This window comes from Rhinopithecus bieti, unplaced genomic scaffold (genome assembly GCF_001698545.2).
Source record: "Rhinopithecus bieti isolate Rb0 unplaced genomic scaffold, ASM169854v2 scaffold_57691, whole genome shotgun sequence".
Classification (NCBI taxonomy): domain Eukaryota; kingdom Metazoa; phylum Chordata; class Mammalia; order Primates; family Cercopithecidae; genus Rhinopithecus; species Rhinopithecus bieti.
In genome coordinates this window covers 550,716-572,200 of record NW_016824383.1, presented here as the reverse complement: position 1 = coordinate 572,200, position 21,485 = coordinate 550,716, and the positions used below count along the sequence as shown (strand labels likewise).

The 21,485-nt window shown below is 41.4% G+C and overlaps 1 long non-coding RNA gene across 1 annotated transcript in view; it reads left to right on the top strand.

Annotated features, from left to right (window-relative positions):
- Window positions 1–21,485, top strand: part of LOC108522224 (uncharacterized) — a 30,249-nt gene that overhangs the window by 6,882 nt on the left and 1,882 nt on the right. Inside the window, exons 2-3 of the long non-coding RNA XR_001883406.1 lie at window positions 12,605–12,757; window positions 21,108–21,324. This is a non-coding gene — a long non-coding RNA (uncharacterized LOC108522224). The remainder of the gene's footprint in view (window positions 1–12,604; window positions 12,758–21,107; window positions 21,325–21,485) is intronic.

Below are 21,485 nucleotides of genomic sequence, written 5' to 3'. Positions count from 1 at the left end.
CCCAAAATGCTGGGATTACTGGCATGAGCCACTGTGCCTGACCTTCAAAAATTTTTTTATGCCATTTAAAATAGCACCAAAATTTTAAAAAGTATTTAAGTATGCAGCTCACAAAACCTATGCAGGATTTGTATGCTGAAAACTACAAAACACTGGTAAAGAAACCAAAGAAGGTCTAATAAATGGAGAAATATGCCATATTTGCAGACTCAATATTGTTAAAATGTCAATTTTCCCTAAACTGATCTCTATATTAAATGCAACTCCAATCAAAATTTCACCATAGTTTATTGTAGATGCAGACAAAATGATTCTAAAATGTATCTGGAAAGGCACTCTATAACAGTAAAACAATTATGAAAAGAACAAAGGTAGAAGACTTACATTACCTGATTTCAAGACTTATTATAAGGCTCTTGTAATTGAGATAATGCGGTGTTTAGAAACTATAGACATATAGATCAGTGGAACAGAATAAAGAGTTCAGAAACAAACCCACACGTATGTGGTGAGTTGAGTATAAACAAAGGTGAAGAGAAAACTCAGTGAAGAAAGAACAGTCTTTTAACAAATGGTCTGAAACATTTGGATATCCATATGTTAAAACAAAACAAAAAACAACTAATCTTAATCCATAACTTGCACCCTATACAAAAAGTAACTCAAAATGGATAATAGACTTAAACGTAAGACATATAATTATATGTCCAGAAGAAAACAGGAAAAAATCTTCGTGACAGTTCTTGTATGTAACATCAAAAATATGATTCATAAAAGAAAAAAATGACATTAGACTTCGGCAAAACTGGGAACTGTTCTTAAAAAGATAATGGTAAGAAAATGTAAAGACAAGCCACAAATTGGAGAAAGTACAGTCATGTATTGCTTAACAATAGGGATACATACCGATAAATGTGTCAGGCAATTTCATCATTGTACACAAACCTAGATAATGGCTATATGGGGTGACTGATTGCTTCCAGACTATTAACATGTATAGCATGTTACTGTACTGAATATTGTAGACTATTTTAACACAATGATAAACATTTGTTTAACTAAACATATCTAAACATAGTCAAAATAGAGTATTATAATATTATCGGATTATCATCATATATGTGGTCCATCATTGACCAAAACATCATTATGTGCTACATAACTATATTTGCAAATCATATATCATAAACCCAGTTTTGGCTATTATGAATAAAGTTGCTATGAACATTTGATTACAGATATTGATGTGAACATTACTTTCATTTCTTTTGAACACTGCTTGAATGGGTAGGTCATAGTTAATTTGGGAAAATGACTATCTTAACAATATTGAGCAATTTAATATATTTAGTTAGGTCTTCTTTAATCTGTCTTAGCAATGTTTTGTAATATTTAGAATAGAGGCCTTACATGTCTTTCACCATAAAGTTTTGATTTAAAAAATTACATTTGACCATAAAATATGGCTTTTATATTTACTGGGGGTAGATTCCAGATCAAATAAAGAAATAAAGCTTCACTCATCCATTTTACCAATAAATATTCAAATAACCACTAAAAGAAAGGCAATAATAATTGTTACTTATCCAATAGGCAGATCAAACTATTAGCTTCGTGAAGGTAAGAGTATCTCATTGGCTGGATTTGAACAACGCTTAACAGATAGGACTCTCATAGCAGCATTTTAAAAGACTCATTATGAGAGGACCCACAGATCCTCTGAAGGAAGTGGACTGCTCCTGTAGGACCCAGGAGACACCCCAAATACTGTGACTGTCCCAACTTGGGAAGTGGGAAAGGAAGACCCTCATTTCCCAAACACACAACCCCACTGGAGAAGCTGAAGCCACAACAAGACCTGCTCAAGCAGAGTCTGAGCTCAGACACACCCAGCCCTGCCCCCACTGGATGGTCTTTCCCTATCCACCCTGGTAGCTGAAGACAAAGGGCATATAATCTTGGAAGTTCTAGGGCCCCGCCCACCACCTGTCCCTCTCCATACTACTATAGCTGATACTTTCTGGAAAGTGCCACTTCCTAGCAGGAGGCCATACGGCACAAAAATAGAGCATTAAACCACCAAAGCTAAGGACCCTCATGGAGTCCATTCCAACTCCCTTCCCCACCCTCCTGCCACCTCCACCAGAACAGGTGCTTGTATCCACAGCTGAGATGGTTCAAATCACAGGACTCTGTACAGACAATCTCCTAGTACTAGCTCAGAGCTGGGTAGACTCACTAGGTGGCTAGACCCAGAAGAGAGACAACAATCACTGAAGTTTGGCTCACAGGAAGCCACATCCATAGGAAAATGGGGAGAGTATTACATCAAGGGAACACCCCATGGAACAAAAAAATCTAAACAATAGCCTTCAGCCCTAGACCTTCCCTCTGACAGAGCCTACCCAAATCAGAAGGAACCAGAAAACCAACCCTGGTAATATAACAAAATAAGGCTCTTCAATACCCCCCAAAATCCCAAAATCACGTAAGTTTACCAGCAATGGATCCAAACCAAGAAGAAATCCCTGATTTACCTGAAAAAGAATTCAGGAGGTTAGTTATTAAGCTAATTAGGGAGGGACCAGAGAAAGGCAAAGCCCAATGCAAGGAAATCCAAAAAATGATAAAAGAAGTGAAGCAAGAAATATTCAAGGAAATAGGTAGCTTAAAGAAAAACAATAAAAAATTCAGGAAACTTTGAACATACTTTTAGAAATGCGAAATACTCTGGAAAGCCTCAGCAATAGAATTGAACAAGTAGAAGAAAGAAATTCAGAGCTCAAAGACAAGGTTTTAAATTAACCCAATCCAACAAAGACAAAGAAAAAATAATAAGAAAATGTGAACACAGACTCCAATAAGTCTAGGATTATATGAAACAACCAAACCTAAGAATAATTGGCATTCCTGAGGAAGAAGAGAATTCTAAAAGCTTAGAAAACATTTGGGGGAATAATTAAGGAAAACTTCCCCAGCCTTACTAGAGACCTAGACATCCAAATACAAGAAGCATAAAGAACACCCGGGAAATTCATTGCAGAAAACGTACTTGCCTAGGCACATTGTCATCAGGTTATCCAAAGTTAAGACGAAGGAAAGAATCTTAAGAGCTGTGAGACAAAAGCACCAGATAACCTATAAAGGAAAGTCTATCAGATTAACAGCAGATTTCTCAGCAGAAACCCTACAAGCTAGAAGGGATTGGGGTTCCATCATCAGCCTCCTCAAACAAAACAATTATCAACCAAGAATTTTCTATCCAGTGAAACTAAGCATCATATACGAAGGAAAGATACAGTCGTTTTCAGACAAACAAATGTTGAGAGAATTTGCCATTACCAAGCCATCACTATAAGAACTGCTAAAAGGAGCTCTAAATCTTGAAACAAATCCTGGAAATACATCAAAACAGAAATTCTTTAAAGTATACATCACACAAGACCTATAAAACAAAAATACAAGTTAAAAAGCAACAACAACAACAACAACAACAAAAAACCCAAAGTACACAGGCAACAAATAGCACAATGAATGCAACAATGCCTCACATTTCAACACTAGCAATACATGTAAATGGCCTAAATGCTCCACTTAAAAGACACAGAACTGCAGAATAGATAAGAACTCACCAACCAACTATCTGCTGCCTTCAAGAGACTCACCTAACACATAAGGACTCACTTAAAGTTAAGGGGTGGAAAAAGGCATTTCATGCAAATGGACACCAAAAGTGATCAGGGATAGCTATTCTTATATCAGACAAAACAAGTTTTCAAACAACAGCAGTTAAAAGAGACAAAGAGGGATGTTATATAACGGTAAAAGTCCTTGTTCAACAGGAAAATATCACAATCCTAAGCATATATGCACCTCAGACTGGAACTCCCAAACTTACAAAACAATTACTAATAGACCTAAGAAATGAGATAGACAGCAACTATTATTATAGTGGGGGACTCCAATACTCCACTGACAGCACTAGACAGAGCATCAAGACAGAAAGTCAACAAAGAAACAATGGATTTAAACTATACCTTGGAACAAATGGACTTAACAGATATATACAGAACATTTCGTCCAACAACCTCAGAATGTACATTCTATTTAATAGCACATGGAACTTTCTCCTAGATAGACCATATGATAGGCCATAAAATGAGCTTCAATAAATTTAAGAAAGTTGAAATTATATCAACCACTCTCTCAGACCACAGTGGAATAAATCTGGAAATTAACTCCAAAAGGAATCTTCAAAACCATGCGAACACATGGAAATTAAATAACTTGCTCCTGACTGAGCACTGAGTCAAAAACAAAATCAAGATGGAAGTTTAAAAGTTCCTCGAAATGAACAATGATAATGACACAACCTATCAAAACCTCTGGGATACAGCAAAGGCAGTACTAATAGGAAAGTTCATAGCCCCAAATGCCTATATCAAAAAGACTGAAGGAGCACAAACTGACATTCTAAGGTCATACTTCAAGGAACTAGAGAAACAAGAACAAACCAAACCCAAACCCAGCAGAAGAAAGGAAATAACCAAGATCAGAGCAGAACTAAAAGAAACTGAAACAAACAAAAAATACAAAAGATAAATGGAACAAAAAGCTGTTCTTTGAAAAGATAGATAGAATTGATAGACCATTAGCAAGATTAACCAAGAAAAGAAGAGAGAAAATCCAAATAACATCACTAAGAAATGAAACAGGAGATATTACAACTGACACCACTGAAATACAAAAGATCATTCAAGGCTCCTATGAACACCTTTATGCACATAAACTAGGAAACCTAGAAGAGATGGATAAATTCCTGGAAAAATACAACCCTCCTAGCTTAAATCAGGAAGAATTAGATACCCTGATAACCAATAACAAGCAGCGAGATTTAAACAGTAATTTTAAAATTACCAACAAAAAAAGCTCAGGACCAGACGGATTCACAGCAGAATTCTACCAGACATTCAAAGAATTGGTGCCAATCCTTTTGACACTATTCCACAAGGTAGAGAGAGAAGGAACCCTCCCTAATTCATTCTATGAAGCCAGCATCACCTAATACCAAAACCAGGAAAGGACATAACTTAAAAAGAAAACTGCAGGCTGATATCCTTGATGAACATAGATGCTAAAATTCTTAACAAAATACTAGCTAATTGAATCCAACAACATATAGAAAAGATAATCCACCATGATCAAATGGGTTTCATACCAGGGATGCAGGGCTGGTTTAAAACATGCACATCAACAAATGTGATACACCACACAAACAGAATTTAAAACAGAAATCACATAGTCATACAAATAGATGCAGAAAAAGCATTCGACAAAAATCCAGCATCCCTTTTTGAGTAAAACTCTCAGCAAAATTGGCATAGAAGGGACATGCCTTAATGTAATAAAAGCCATCTATGACAAACCCACAGCCAGCATAATACTGAATGGGGAAAAGTTGAAAGCATTCCCTCTGAGAACTGGAACAAGACAAGGATGCCCACTCTTACCATTCCTCTTCAACACAGTACTGGAAGTCCTAGGCAGACCAATCAGACCGGAGAAAGAAATAAAGGGCATCCAAATCAGTAAAGAGGAAGTCAAACTGTCACTATTTGCTGATGATATGATCATTTACCTTGAAAACACTAAGGACTTCTCCAGGAAGCTCCTAGAACTGATAAAAGAATTCAGCAAAGTTTCCGATACAAGATTAATGTACACAAATCAGTAGCTCTTCTATACAACAACAGTGACCAACCAGAGAATCAAATCAACAACTCAACCCCTTTTACCAAAGCTACAAAAAAAAATAATAATAAAATACTTAGGAGTATACCTAACTAAGGAGTCAAAAGACCTCTCCAAGGAAAACTACAAAACACTGCTGAAAGAAATCATAGAAGACACAAACAAAGGGAAACATGTCCCATGCTCATGGATGGGTAGAATAAATATTGTGAAAACGACTATACTGTCAAAAGCAATCTACAAATTCAATGCAATCCCCATCAAAATACCACAATCATTCTTCACAGAATTGAAAAAAACAACTCTAAAATTCACATGGAACCAAAAAAGAGCCTGCATAGCCAAAGCAAGACTAAGCAAAAAGAATAAATCTGGAGACATCATACTACCTGATTTCAAACTAAACTATAAGGCCATAGTCACCAAAACAGCATGGTACTGGTATAAAATAGGCACATAGACCAATGGAACAGAATAGAGAACCTAGAAATAAACCAAATACTTACAGCCAACTGATCTTCAACAAAGCAAACAAAGACATAAAGTAGGGAAAGGACACCCTTTTCTACAAATGGTGCTGGGATAATTGGCTAGCCACATGTAGGAGAATGAAATCGGATCCTCATCTCTCACCTTATGTAAAATCAACTCAAGATGGATTAAAGACTTAAGCCTAAGACCTGAAACTATAAAATTCTAGAAGATAACATTGTAAAACCCCTTCTAGACATTGAGTTAGGCAAGGATTTCATGATCAAGAACCCAAAAGCAAATGCCATAAAAGCAAAGATAAATAGCTGGGACCTAATTAAACTAAACAGCTTTTGCACAGCAAAAGGAACAATCAGCAGAGTGAACAGACAACCCATGGAGTGGGAGAAAATCTTTGTAATCTATACATCTGACAAAAGGCTAATATCCAGAATCTACAATGAACTCAAACAAATCAGTAAGAAAAAAACAAGCAATCCCATCAAAAGTGGGCTAAGGATATGAATAGAGAATTCTCAAAAGAAGATATACAAATGGCTAACAAATATGTGAGAAAATGCTCAACATCACTGATAAGGGAAATGCAAATCAAATAATGCAATACCATCTCACAATACCACAATGCAATACCATCTCACTCCTGCAAGAATGGCCATAATCAAAAAATTAAAAAACAGTAGATGTTGGTGTGGATGCAGTGAACAGGGGACACTTCTACACTGCTGGTGGGAATGTGAACTAGTACAGCCACTATGGAAAACAGTGTGGAGATTCCTTAAAGAACTAAAAGTACAACTCCCATTTGATCAAGCAATCCCATTACTGGGTGTCTACCCAGAGGAAAAGAAGTCATTATTTGAAAAGATACTTGCACATGCATGTTTATAGCCACACAATTCACAATTGCAAAATTGTGGAAACAATTCAAATGCCCATCAATAAATGAGTGGATAAAGAAACTGAGACATATATATCTAATTCTGTGACATATGTATACATATACATATATATGTCACAGAATATATATGAGAATATATATGTATATATATCACAGAATTAGAGAAAACAATTCTAAATTTCTAAAATTCATATGGAACCAAAAAAGAGCCTGCATAGCCAAAGCGACACTAAGCAAAATCACATGGTCATCTCAATAGATACAGAAAAGCATATATATATATATATATATATATGATGGAATACTACCAACCATAAAAGGAATGAATTAACAGCATTTGCAGTGACCTGAATGAGATTGGAGACTATTATTCTAAGTGAAGTAACTCAGAAGTGGAAAACCAAACATCGTATGTTCTCACTGATATGTTGGAGCTAAGCTAGGAGTACACAAAGGCATAAGAATGATACAATGGACTTTGGGGACTTGGGGGGAAGAGTGGGAGGGAGCGAGAGATAAAAGACTACAAATAGGGTGCAGTGTAGGCTGCTCAGGTGATGGGTGCACCAAAATCTCACAAATCACCACTAAAGAACTTACTCATGTAACCAAATGCCACCTGTACTACCCCAGTAACTTATGGGGGAAAAAAAAAGACTCATTCTGGCCAAATGTGTTGGCTCATACCTGTAATTCTAGCACTTCGGGAGGCTGAGGCGGGTGGATCATTTAAGGTCAGGAGTTCAAGAACAGCCTGGCCAACACGGTGAAACCTCTTCTCTACTAAAAATATAAAAATTAGCTGGGCATGGTGGCATGTGCCTGTAGTCCCAGCTACTCAGGTGGCAAAGGCACAAGAATCACTTGAACCCAGTGGCAGAGGTTGCAGTGAGCTGAGATCATGACACTACGCTCCAGCCTGGTTGACAGAGTGAGACTGTCTCAAAAAAAAATTGACTCCTTGTATCTCTTAGCTAAATTTTACTTGTCCTTCAAGACTCAGCTCAAGTGGCACCTTGTCTAAGAAATTGTCTTTGGTGATAACCTGTTGCCCGGTCAGAGCTGGTGCCTTACTATGTCTCTCATGGAACCCTACCCTGTGTTTACCTTTATCTTAATGTGTGATTACTTAAGCTGTGAGTAATAGAACGCTGAAGCATAGTGACTTCATAGCCAAAGCAAGACTAAGCAAAAAGAATAAATCTGGAGACATCATACTACCTGATTTCAAACTAAACTATAAGGCCATAGTCACCAAAACAGCATGGTACTGGTATAAAAATAGGCACATAGACCAATGGAACAGAATAGAGAACCTAGAAATAAACCAAATACTTACAGCCAACTGATCTTCAACAAAGCAAACAAAGACATAAAGTAGGGAAAGGACACCCTTTTCTACAAATGGTGCTGGGATAATTGGCTAGCCACATGTAGGAGAATGAAATCGGATCCTCATCTCTCACCTTATGTAAAAATCAACTCAAGATGGATTAAAGACTTAAGCCTAAGACCTGAAACTATAAAAATTCTAGAAGATAACATTGTAAAACCCCTTCTAGACATTGAGTTAGGCAAGGATTTCATGATCAAGAACCCAAAAGCAAATGCCATAAAAGCAAAGATAAATAGCTGGGACCTAATTAAACTAAACAGCTTTTGCACAGCAAAAGGAACAATCAGCAGAGTGAACAGACAACCCATGGAGTGGGAGAAAATCTTTGTAATCTATACATCTGACAAAAGGCTAATATCCAGAATCTACAATGAACTCAAACAAATCAGTAAGAAAAAAACAAGCAATCCCATCAAAAAGTGGGCTAAGGATATGAATAGAGAATTCTCAAAAGAAGATATACAAATGGCTAACAAATATGTGAGAAAATGCTCAACATCACTGATAAGGGAAATGCAAATCAAATAATGCAATACCATCTCACAATACCACAATGCAATACCATCTCACTCCTGCAAGAATGGCCATAATCAAAAAATTAAAAAACAGTAGATGTTGGTGTGGATGCAGTGAACAGGGGACACTTCTACACTGCTGGTGGGAATGTGAACTAGTACAGCCACTATGGAAAACAGTGTGGAGATTCCTTAAAGAACTAAAAGTACAACTCCCATTTGATCAAGCAATCCCATTACTGGGTGTCTACCCAGAGGAAAAGAAGTCATTATTTGAAAAAGATACTTGCACATGCATGTTTATAGCCACACAATTCACAATTGCAAAATTGTGGAAACAATTCAAATGCCCATCAATAAATGAGTGGATAAAGAAACTGAGACATATATATCTAATTCTGTGACATATGTATACATATACATATATATGTCACAGAATATATATGAGAATATATATGTATATATATCACAGAATTAGAGAAAACAATTCTAAATTTCTAAAATTCATATGGAACCAAAAAAGAGCCTGCATAGCCAAAGCGACACTAAGCAAAAATCACATGGTCATCTCAATAGATACAGAAAAAGCATATATATATATATATATATATATGATGGAATACTACCAACCATAAAAAGGAATGAATTAACAGCATTTGCAGTGACCTGAATGAGATTGGAGACTATTATTCTAAGTGAAGTAACTCAGAAGTGGAAAACCAAACATCGTATGTTCTCACTGATATGTTGGAGCTAAGCTAGGAGTACACAAAGGCATAAGAATGATACAATGGACTTTGGGGACTTGGGGGGAAGAGTGGGAGGGAGCGAGAGATAAAAGACTACAAATAGGGTGCAGTGTAGGCTGCTCAGGTGATGGGTGCACCAAAATCTCACAAATCACCACTAAAGAACTTACTCATGTAACCAAATGCCACCTGTACTACCCCAGTAACTTATGGGGAAAAAAAAAGACTCATTCTGGCCAAATGTGTTGGCTCATACCTGTAATTCTAGCACTTCGGGAGGCTGAGGCGGGTGGATCATTTAAGGTCAGGAGTTCAAGAACAGCCTGGCCAACACGGTGAAACCTCTTCTCTACTAAAATATAAAATTAGCTGGGCATGGTGGCATGTGCCTGTAGTCCCAGCTACTCAGGTGGCAAAGGCACAAGAATCACTTGAACCCAGTGGCAGAGGTTGCAGTGAGCTGAGATCATGACACTACGCTCCAGCCTGGTTGACAGAGTGAGACTGTCTCAAAAAAAAATTGACTCCTTGTATCTCTTAGCTAAATTTTACTTGTCCTTCAAGACTCAGCTCAAGTGGCACCTTGTCTAAGAAATTGTCTTTGGTGATAACCTGTTGCCCGGTCAGAGCTGGTGCCTTACTATGTCTCTCATGGAACCCTACCCTGTGTTTACCTTTATCTTAATGTGTGATTACTTAAGCTGTGAGTAATAGAACGCTGAAGCATAGTGACTTCAATGCACACAATTTACTCACTCATGTAAAAAACTGTCTGGAAGGAAACAGACTGAAGCTGGCATGGCAGTTCCACAAGGTCATTAGGGACTCATCCTCTTCTTCAACATCTTTGCTGCATGATTTTCATCCTCAAGGTCACCTTATGATTCAAAATGTCAGCTGGAAATGCTGCACTCCGGTCCACATTTCAGATACCAGAAGGGGCAAAAGGTAACAAAGGTGGCCTTCTTTTTTTTTTTTTTTTTGAGGGGTGGCCTTCATTTTAAGCAGCCTTCCCTGATGTCCTTCAGAGCACTTCTACTCACATCTTATTGGCCAGGAGCTAATCAGGGGCCCACACCTTGGTAAAGAAGCCTGGGAGATGTCATTTTTATACTGGGTAGCAGCATTCCCAGCTAAATGCCATGCTTCTGTTACTACGGAAGGAGAAAATGGAGACAGACTAGCAACCAGCAGTTCCTGTTGACTTGCCTTTAATATGCCGTACTATACTTGCCTGGTTGTCTTTGCTAAAAGAATGTGTGCTCCAAGTACCTAGTGCAGTACCCAGCACACAGTAGGGAGTCCAAAAACTTTTTAAATTTGCATGGAAGTTTATCACACGTACATGAGTGCACTCATCTTAACTATATCTTGATAAATTTCCACGTATGACAACACATATATAACCGCCACCCAGATCAAGCTGTAGACAATTTCCAGAAGTTTCCTTCATGTCCCTTCCCAGTCAACTTTCTTGTCAATAGCACACTATTCTGACCTCTCTCACCCCAAGTACTTTTGTCTGTTCATGAACTCCACATGAAGAAAAGTATATGGCACCTGGCACTTTATCCAAACCAATGAATCATTTCTGGAAAAATCCATCATCCATTCCAGATGTTCTGGGTTAGTCTTCACTTCAAATAAGTTGTTGTTATAAAAACTTACTTTCATGATATTGGGTTTCTAATGGACGTGGAAACCCAATCTGCCAACAGACATTATAGAGTCCGATTCCCTTTGGTCTGCAACACTTCCATAATAAAATTTTCTCATCTGTCCTCCTTTTTAAAAGAAATATGAGGCTGGGTGTGGTTGCTCATGACTGTAATCCCAACACTTTGCCAAGGCAGGAGGATCCCTTGAACTCAGTAGTTCAAGACCAGCCTGGGCAACATAACATAGCAAGACTCTCTGTATAAAAAATTAAAAATAGCCAGGCATGGTGGTGCACACCTGTAATCCCAGCTCCTTAGGAGGCTGAAGTGGAAGGATTGCTTGAGCCCAGGAGGTCCAGGCTGCAGTGAGCTGTGATCATACCACTGCACTCCAGGCTGGGTGACAGAGTGAGACCCTGTCTCAACAAATAAATAAGAAACAAATAAATAATAAATAAATAAAAGAAATATGCCTTGAAATATCAGCTCCATCAAGAAGCCTTCTGCTGTAGTTCTAGGTTTGTCAGGGCACTCAATGTGTATTTGATGGGGATGGTGAGGACAGTGGGCCATAAACAAAGGCCGACTGCGGAGCTGAGCAGATTCCAGGCTGGCCATCTGGAACACCTGCAGCTGGCCCAGTGTGGGGCCGTGCGCCAGTCCAAACGGCCCAGCTGGAGAATTCTCTGCCTCTGCCACCGCCGCCATTGGCAAGAAAGCATCACCGTCCTCGCTGGCTGTCAGCGCTTTCTCTATTGGTCAGAAACCGAAAAGTGGGCCCCAGGTTTGTTAATCAGGCTCAGCAGGAAGTGGGAAAAGCTTGGCAGAAACGAAAGCAGCAGACAAAAGGCTGTCGGAGCTGGGTCTGATGGGAAGGCAGCGCTGCTTTGTAGCAGAAGCAGAGCATCTCCCTGACGTATGAAAGTGACCCCATTCTTCCAGGAGACCTCCTCAGAAAGTTTGACTTGTTGCAAGTCAGGCTTTGGCTACAACAGGAAGTTGATTGGGACGACACTGGCAAGGGAGGAGATGGTGTTGGGAAGGGAAGAGGGAGTTCACCAGGATGAGGAGGCAATGGCTCCATTCATGGGGGAAAAATGTGGACATGTGGGAATGATGGGTGCTGTCTTCCCTCTTCCCTTCAGGACCGTGTGCATCAGCATGCCCGGATAGGTCCCCAGAGAACAGAGCTCAAGCCTCGTCCTCCAACACCAGAGGTGCCAGATGGTCATTACGGGGCAGCTCAACCTATGACCTACAGTGGAGTGGTTAGTGCTGGGCTGTATCTTCTGTTCCAGGTGCTTCTCCTCATCTAGTCCTGAGACCTCTTCCCATCCTTCTTTCCTCCTTTTACACACATTAGCACCACAGGACCACCATTCAATTCAGCATTGTAGGGTCAGGGTGGGATGACTCCCTGAAGCCACTGCCCCCCAAAGGACCTGGCTGGGTTGTCTTCTGGGGGCCATGCTACTCACCTGGCACCTTCTCCTTTGAACTCTTAAGCACAACAGCCTGGTTAATCCACACTGGAGGAATAGTGTGCAATGCCCCAAAGGGGACCCAGAGGGTCACAGCACAGGGATATAGTTGGGGATAATGGGTACTTTCCTTGTCTCAGAGGGGATTAGTGCTCCTGAGGTCAACCAGGATGATTCTCTGCCTTTTCTCGCTGAAAAAGAGAAAAAGGGATATTGAATCTCCATAAGGGCATCTGAATACACCACAGTGAGGATGCTGGAGGGAAGGGCTCCTTTGCCCTTTGTCCTTTGCTCTGCTCCAATGTATCTTGTGTCTCAAGACCCCTCAAGCCCTGTGATGGGCTGAAATGCATCCTCCCAAATTCATATGTTGAAGTTCTAATCCCCAGCACCTCTCAATGTGACTGTATTTGGAGAAAGGACCTCTAAAGAGGTAACTTGGTTAAAATCAGGCCCTTCTCCAGAAGTACTGGTGTCCATGTAAACAAAGCTTGAAGAGACGCTAGGGATGCACATGTGCAGAGAAAGGCCATGTGAGGACGCAGTGAGAAGGCAGCCATTTGCAAGCCAAGGAGGAAGGCCTCAGAAGGAACTGGTCCTGCGGACTTCTAGCCTCCCAAACAGTGGGAAAATAAATTTCTGTTGTCTAAGCCACCCAGTCACGGTAGTTTGTTATGGCAGCCCTAGCAAACTAATACAAACCCTATTTCCTCTATGAAACCTTTTTTTATATCCTAATGAATTTGGTTACTATGGTTTGGTTATTATGACAGATCTCTAATGTTTTCTAAAAAAACACAAACAAATCCTTATAACAGCAGTCCCTGGAAACCCACGCAGAAAATTCTGTCCCACACTATCCCATTCAAATAGTAGTTCCTGATAAGAAATCATTCCCAACTGTGAGGAATCCGATCTAGGAGGAAGGACAAGTATGCTTTGACAAAACTCCCTACCCAAGTTTGATTTACCACCTCCAAGTTGAAAGTCACAGCTACACAGTTTAACACAAACAGTTAAGCACTTGTGACATACTTCTTTATCTTCTGGTTTATTTATTTGGTTCTATCTGTTCAATTTGTCTCCCTGCTTCAACCTGGATTCCCAGAAAGTAGAACCTGCAAGAAGAGTTTGGGTGTGAGAATCTTATTGGAGAAAGTGATCCCTTACAGGGAGTGAAAGTGAAAGACAGGGGAGAAAAGCTGAGCTAGAGGGAGAGCCAATACAAGGATGCAGGGTGGACGTGGTCCATTTTATAGGTGATTGCTTGTCTGTCCCCACAGGTCCATTTGGGAACTCATATGAAACACATTCAGGACCTTCCCCTGGAGAAAAAGGAGGAAAGTACTTATTCACTGGCTCCTAGCCATCATTGGTCAGTTTTGCTCTGTGGGGTGGGTATTTACTTGTCTGCACTTCCTGACTGTGTATGCAGGGGCACTGAGTGTGTTCCCATGAATCCCACGTGGCAGTGCCAGAACAACCTCTGGACAGGAAGTGAGCAGTACAAGCGGGGCTGTCCTCAGGGAACACAGGGACTTGGGCAAATATTATTTATATATAAAGAATCTGATTTAAAAATATATTACAAATTTCGGCTGGGTGGGGTGGCTTATGCCTGTAATCCCAGCACTTTGGGAGGCCAAGGCGGGCAGATCACCTGAGCTCAGGAGTTCGAGACCAGCCTGGGCAACATGGTGAAACCTTGTCTCTACTAAAAATACAAAAATTAACCAGGCATGGCGGCGGATGCCTGCAATCCCAGCTATTCGGGAGGCTGAGGCAGGAGCATCATTTGAACCCAGGAGGCAGAGGTTGCAGTGAGCCGAGATGGCATCATTGCACTCCAGCCAGGGCAACAAGAGTAAGACTCTTACTCTTATCCCTTTGGCCGTAATCACTGCATCCTAGAATGTGATCTATTTCAATGCTGATTTCACTCCAGCGTTCCACACACCACCATCAAAATGGAGGACAGGTGAAAGGCCTGTGGGGAGAGCTAGAAGAGCAGAATAGCTTTCACAAGGAACACCTGTCCTTCACTCAGCAGGGCTGCAGACTGACCAGGTGAGCATAACGTCACCACGTCAATCAGAATGGCCCACTGGCTAGGGGGAACCAGAGTTCTAAAAGTCTCTGGAGGAGACAGAAAGGGCCATTCCTAGATAATTGCCTTCTTGGAACCAGCCACAATCGGGCCCCATACACTCAAGTCCTGGAGCTCCTTGGGATATCTGATTGACATCTTGTATGGTGCATGAACCTGTGCGTGTGTGTGTGTGTGTGTGCGTGCATATCATGGGAGAAATTGGAACCTAGGTCCATGCAGGTCTCAGTCCAGGTTCAGTAGTACTTAGAAAATTTCAAGGAAGGAGTTGGGAGGGGTAGGCAGGTCCTGAGGCTCAGGTTGATGCCTGGGTCCTGCTTGCCTGAATCTAAGGGTGGTACCAGGTATAGGGCATGAGTTGGAGGTGCCACACTGTTAGGTTGGTCCCATAGGAAGCTGGTTGAGGCCCTTTAGAACAGCTCACTATACCAATGGCTAAAATAAGAGACAGAGAGGCATAGAGGACCTACAGTGATGCATAAGAAGGTCTGACAAACTCCCCTATACGATTTTAAACGCCTTAAGGACTTGCATGTCTATTCTTTTTTTTTAATATGCCTCACACTATATAGCATAGTCTGTGAGGATTTAATAAGTGCTAAATAAACACATTTATTCTGTCAGTCATTTAAAAACTTCTATTGAGGTTCTGCCTCATCATATATGGAAAGAAACAGTAGGCTTTGTGAAGAATACAAGGAAATACACAATCCAATCCCTGACTGTGAGAACATTCAGTTGAAGAAAGGGGGTGTCAAACCTGAAATTATGACAAGAATCCATCCCTTCCCTAAGTGTTGTATAGTGTCTAGTCCCTGGAACTCAATAAATATTTGTTGAATGAATGAATGTTCATATTAGGAGCTTTAGATTGTCATGTCCAGAATATAGGCTCCCATCTGGGGGCTACAATGATGTAAATAAATAAGCATTTATTAAACATCCTGGGCTGGGCACTGATTAGCACCTGAGAAGCAATAGAGAAGATTCATGCCTGCACAAAGCTGATAATCCCATTGGGGAAAGGAGGAAATCTACAAAAAACAAAGAACCAGCAAAGGTACTATGGATCTGAGTCAAACCAGGCAACTCAGACCTTAGGGTACACACCTGTGTGCCCCTCATAGCTCATCACACAAGTTGCATAAACACAAGTTTAGTTAATGAGGAAACAAAGATACAAAATCATAGGTTACCTTATAGGAGCCTACACCCAGAGCCAAACCTTAGGAAAACAAATAGAATGTCTCTTTGGTGCTATCCTAACATCCCCTTAGGACCCTCTGAATTTTGCTACTCTAAGGTACTAGGAGCCTCTTTCCAACTGCTCAGAGCCTCTATACCAGTGTATCCCTTGGCTAGCTCGGCCTGGGCAATGAATCATATCCTGAACCTCTCCACACTCACCATTACATCTACCTACTGGAGCATATATCCAGGGCATAAATCTATGTTTCCTCTCTCTCTCTATATATATATATGTAATTATATGTGTATATATATATACACACACACATATATAAAATTACCTACTTCCAACTCTTTCTTGCCGATTGATGTGAGAATCACTTGCTGATTAATATCAAGTGACTGATGATACTTGCGTGAGTGCCTCTCTTGCCATCCATCCCCAGAGAATGTTGGGGAATATGCTGAATGCCTTTCACCTTACCCCGAATGGCAACTGGGACTTCTGAAGCTAGATAAGGCTGATTGTAGTCAGAGCCACTCTGAAAGGGCCACTCTGTGAATGTCACAGTTCTTAGATGTCTAGAAAGACCCTTCACAAAAATGATACCACCTTTCCCCATGCTTACAAAAGAAATCAGTACAGTTAACCCTTGAACAACATGGGTTCCAACTATGCAGGTCCACTTACGCACAGATTTTCTTCCACCTCTGCCATCCCTGAGACAGCAAAACCAACCCTTTCTCTTCCTCCCCGTCTTCAGCCACTCAATGTGAAAATGATGAGGATAAAGACCTCTTTGATGATCCACTTTCACTTAATGAATAGTGAATGTATTTTCTCTTCCTTACAATTTTCTTAATAACATTTCCTTTTCTCTAGCTTACTTTGTTGTAAGAATACAGTATATAGTACCTATAACATACAAAATATGTGTTAATTGCTAGTTTATGTTATCAGTAGGTTTCCACTCACCAGTAGGCCATTAGTACTTAAGTGTTTGAGGCGCCAAAAGTTATTAGCCAGGTATAGTGGCATGCACCTGTGGTCCCAGCTACTTGGGAGGCTGAGGTGGAAGAATCACTTAAGCCCGGTGGTTGAAGCTGCAGTGAACCGTGATCATGCCACTGTACTACAGCCTAAATGACAGAGCAAGACTCCATCTCAAAAAAACAAAAAAACCCGAAATACAAAAGTTATATGCAGATTTTCAACTGCATGAGGGGGTTGACATGCCGAACCCCACATGGTTAAAAAGTCAATTGTACTTAAATTCCACCATTAGAAATAATATATGAAGTGCTGATATCATTGGTAAGGCTAATCCAGGGATTTGTAATCTAAAAGTCATCTATAATTACAATCCTAGAAATCATCACATCTGGGGTTCTCAAGCCTGGCTTCACATTCGAACCTCCTGGGAGGCTTTTAAAATACACTGATGCCTTGGCTCAGCCACCAGATATCCCTACTTAACTAGCTGTGATGGGTCATGGATATTGGTAGTTTTAAAGCTTCCCAGGTGGTTCCAGGGTACAACCAACACTGAGAATCATGGACCTAATCCCTCCTTGCCCCCACTCGTTGACATTACTCATGAGGAAATGAAAATTAGAGAAGGGTGACAGGACTTGCTCAAGTTTATAAAGCCAGGTAGTGCCAAAGCCAGCACTAGACACTCAGCCCCTTGGTTCCTGCTCAAAATACCACCTTCTACTGCACAGCTGTAATGATGGATGACAACGCTCTTCCTGAGTGCAGCTTCTCATAGAGAAGGGATGGGGAGAAGGTCCAAGGGTGCTGATGCCTGGGAAAAGGAGAGGAGGAAGAAGGTACCCAAGGTGGAGAAACCATGGTCAAGTGTGCCCCATTTTACAAGAGCGGAGTGCAGTGCTGGCAGGCAACCATGTTCACATTCATTTTGCACAGCCCCTACCAGGGGAAGAAGAAAGTAGTTTAGTCCTAAGATTACACTCTGTGGTCATTGTCGCAGCCTCCACTGTTACCAGCTTTGTATCACTGTCAATGTTACTGCAGTCCCCAAGCCCAGGTACAATTCCCAGCTCTGAAAAGGCCGCACAGGGCCTGATCTGCTCCCTTCCCCTGTCCAGGGAAAATTGCAGTCGACACAAATACAGCCACTCCCAGGAGACAGTCATGCTGAAAGGGCCCTGTGTCCTAGAGGCTGCATATAATCCCCAATTATCCCCGGTTTCCCCAGGGAGAGAATGGAGAGGTGAGGGCTTTCAAAAGCCAGCATCCCTTCAGTCTCCATTATGGGGAGACTCACACAGCCTCCTTTCTCCAAACAGCACAGAAGGTCACAGGGACACGGGGCAACAGAGGCAGCTCTTTCAGGCTGGGAGAATAGCCTTCCTCCCTGTCTCAACCCAACCAGAGAACCCCAGCTTCCTTTTGTAGCCATAGAAATGAAGATGGGAGCACTGCTGCAGAAATTCAGCATCACACGAGTTGCCTTCCAGCCAACTCCGTGAAGCGTTGGTTAAGACCTACAGAGAAGTCCAAGCCAGGAGGTCTTGCTGTCATCAAAGACTGCTCTGTGCTCTGTGAACTCCTTTCTGACCACCACCCCTCACTCAGAGCCACTCAAGTCCTCTCTCTCAGCAACACTGACTGTGCTCCCTGGTCATCAGACTCCACCTGAAGCTGTTCTCTGTCCTTGCCCTTGTGTCACTGCGTCTGTCGGTCACACTAGCAAGTCCTCAAGGCAGGAAACCCACCATCTGCTTGTCTAGCATTGCTTCCCCACGTGGATTAACGCAGTACTGAGCTCACAGTAAACCCAAGGCCATAAATATTTATAGAATTCACTAATATATTTGGAGATAAGATATTTCCTGGCCTCCAAATGTGAATCTCTGGGCTTTATTTCACCCTCTTTTTTGCCCCCAGAAACACTTAAGTTTTAGCAATGCACATATAGCTCACAAAAAGCATTTATCCCTACATTCTACATGTATTTGGAGGAGATTGTATCCTGCAGTATTTAAAAGTATGGAGTCCTAATGCTTGTATTTTGAGTCCTAGTTACCTGAGTTACTTTGGGCAAGTAATTTAATCTTTTCAAGTCTTGGGCTTCTCATCTGCAAAATGAAGAGACTATTGGTGCCTAGCTCCTTGAGTTGCTATGAAGATTAAAATACATACTGCAGGCCAGGTAGGGTGGCTTACACCTGTAATCCCAGAACTTTGGGAGGCTGAGGTGGGAGATCACTTGAGCTCAGGAGTTCAAGACCAGCCTGGGCAATATAGAAAGACTCTGTCGCCACAAAACATTAAAAAATTAGTTGGGCATGGTGGCAACCACCTGTGGTCCCAGTTACTTGGAAAGCTGAGGTGGGAGGATCACTCGAGCCCAGGAGATTGAGGCTGCTGTTAGCTATTATCGTACCAACACACTCCAGCTGGGCAACAGAGCGATCCGCTGTCTCAAAACGAACAACACCAACAACAAAAAGACATACTGCAGGTAATGTTCTTAGCAGGCTCCCTGGTCCATAGTAAATGCTGGGTAAAAGTAAGGCATAGTCATTAGAGAAATGCAAATCAAAACCACAATGAGATACCATCTCACACCAGTTAGAATGGCCATCATTAAAAAGTCAGGAAACAACAGATGCTGGAGAGGATGTGGAGAAATAGGAATGCTTTTACACTGTTGGTGGGAGTGTAAATTAGTTCAACCATTGTGGAAGACGGTGTGGCAATTCCTCAAGGATCTAGAACCGGAAATACCATTTGACCCAGCAATCCTATTACTGGATAGATACCCAAAGGATTATAAATCATTCTACCATAAAGACACATGCACACGTATGTATATTGCAGCACTATTCACAACAGCAAAGACTTGAAATCAATCCAAATGCCCATCAATGATAGAGTGGATAAAGAAAATGTGGCACATATACAACATGGAATACTATGCAGCCATAAAAAATGATGAGTTCATGTCCTTTGCAGGACATGGTTGAAGCTGGAAATCATCATTCTCAGCAAACTAACACAGGAACAGAAAACCAAACACTGCATGTTCTCACTCATAAGTGGGAATTGAACAATGAGAACACGTGGACACAGGGAGGGGAACATCACACATCAGGGCCTGTCGGGGGTTGGGGGGCAAGGGGAGGGAAAACATTAGGACAAATACCTAATGCATGTGGGGCTTAAAATCTAGATGACAGGTTGATGGGTGCAGCAAACCACCATGGCACATGTATACCTATGTAACAAACATGCACGTTCTGCACATGTATCCCAGAACTTAAAGTATAATAAATAATAAAAATTAAAATTAAAAAGTGAGGCATAATTATTGATATTTATTGAATACCTATATATCTTTTGGCTGTCATGGCACTGTGCATATGAAGGGGAAAGAGCAAATGTGTGGTGTTAAGACTCATAATCTACTGGGGGGAAGACCCATAAAAAAACCCTACATAGTATTTTTACCACTGCAATGCAGAGATACGGACAGGGTATTTTAGGGAGTCCAGAACAAGAAACCCAAGAAGACTTCCTGAAGGAAGTGACAACTGAGCGTAGGATGAACAGAGAGCTGGAGGTGGGGTGGGGATCACATTTTAGCCAAAGGAAACTGGGTGAACCAAGGTTTACCACAACCAGGGGCAAGAACCAGCCCATTAATTGTGTGTAAGGCAGTAGGCGAATTGATTGTTTGATATTGCTGGAAAATTAAACTGAAGACAGGATGTAGTAAGACCGTGAGATTCTGCAGCCACCTCTTCCTTTCCCCTATCACCAGTGTTGGTCAACAGAGGCACCTCAGAGTGAGAGAAGTGGGAAAGAGTACCTCCTTGGTGTCTGCCATCCATTTCCTTTAGGAAGCATGTGCCAGAGGATGAAGAGGAACTGACGATAGAATCTGCCTCACATCTGAGCCCTGCACTGAAGCTCTGCCATCCATGCGAGCCCTGCACCAGGGCGAACCTGCAGGATTGAATGGCAAAACCCATGGCTCGCAGAGCCCCTCATCCGGGATCACCATCTCCAACCAGGAGGCAAGCTGGGCAAAGGTGTGGCAGAGAGTCCGTGCTCCAAGTGAGTCTCCTGTCTCCTTGTCTCCTCACAGGCCTATCCCTGGAGTGCAGTGGTCACTGGTCCTAGTCGCCACAGACCTCACCACGCACCACAGGGAGGGATGAATTCACCAAGTGGAAGGACCTGTTTGGTGTGGCAGGAATTGCCCTTTTATATTCTTA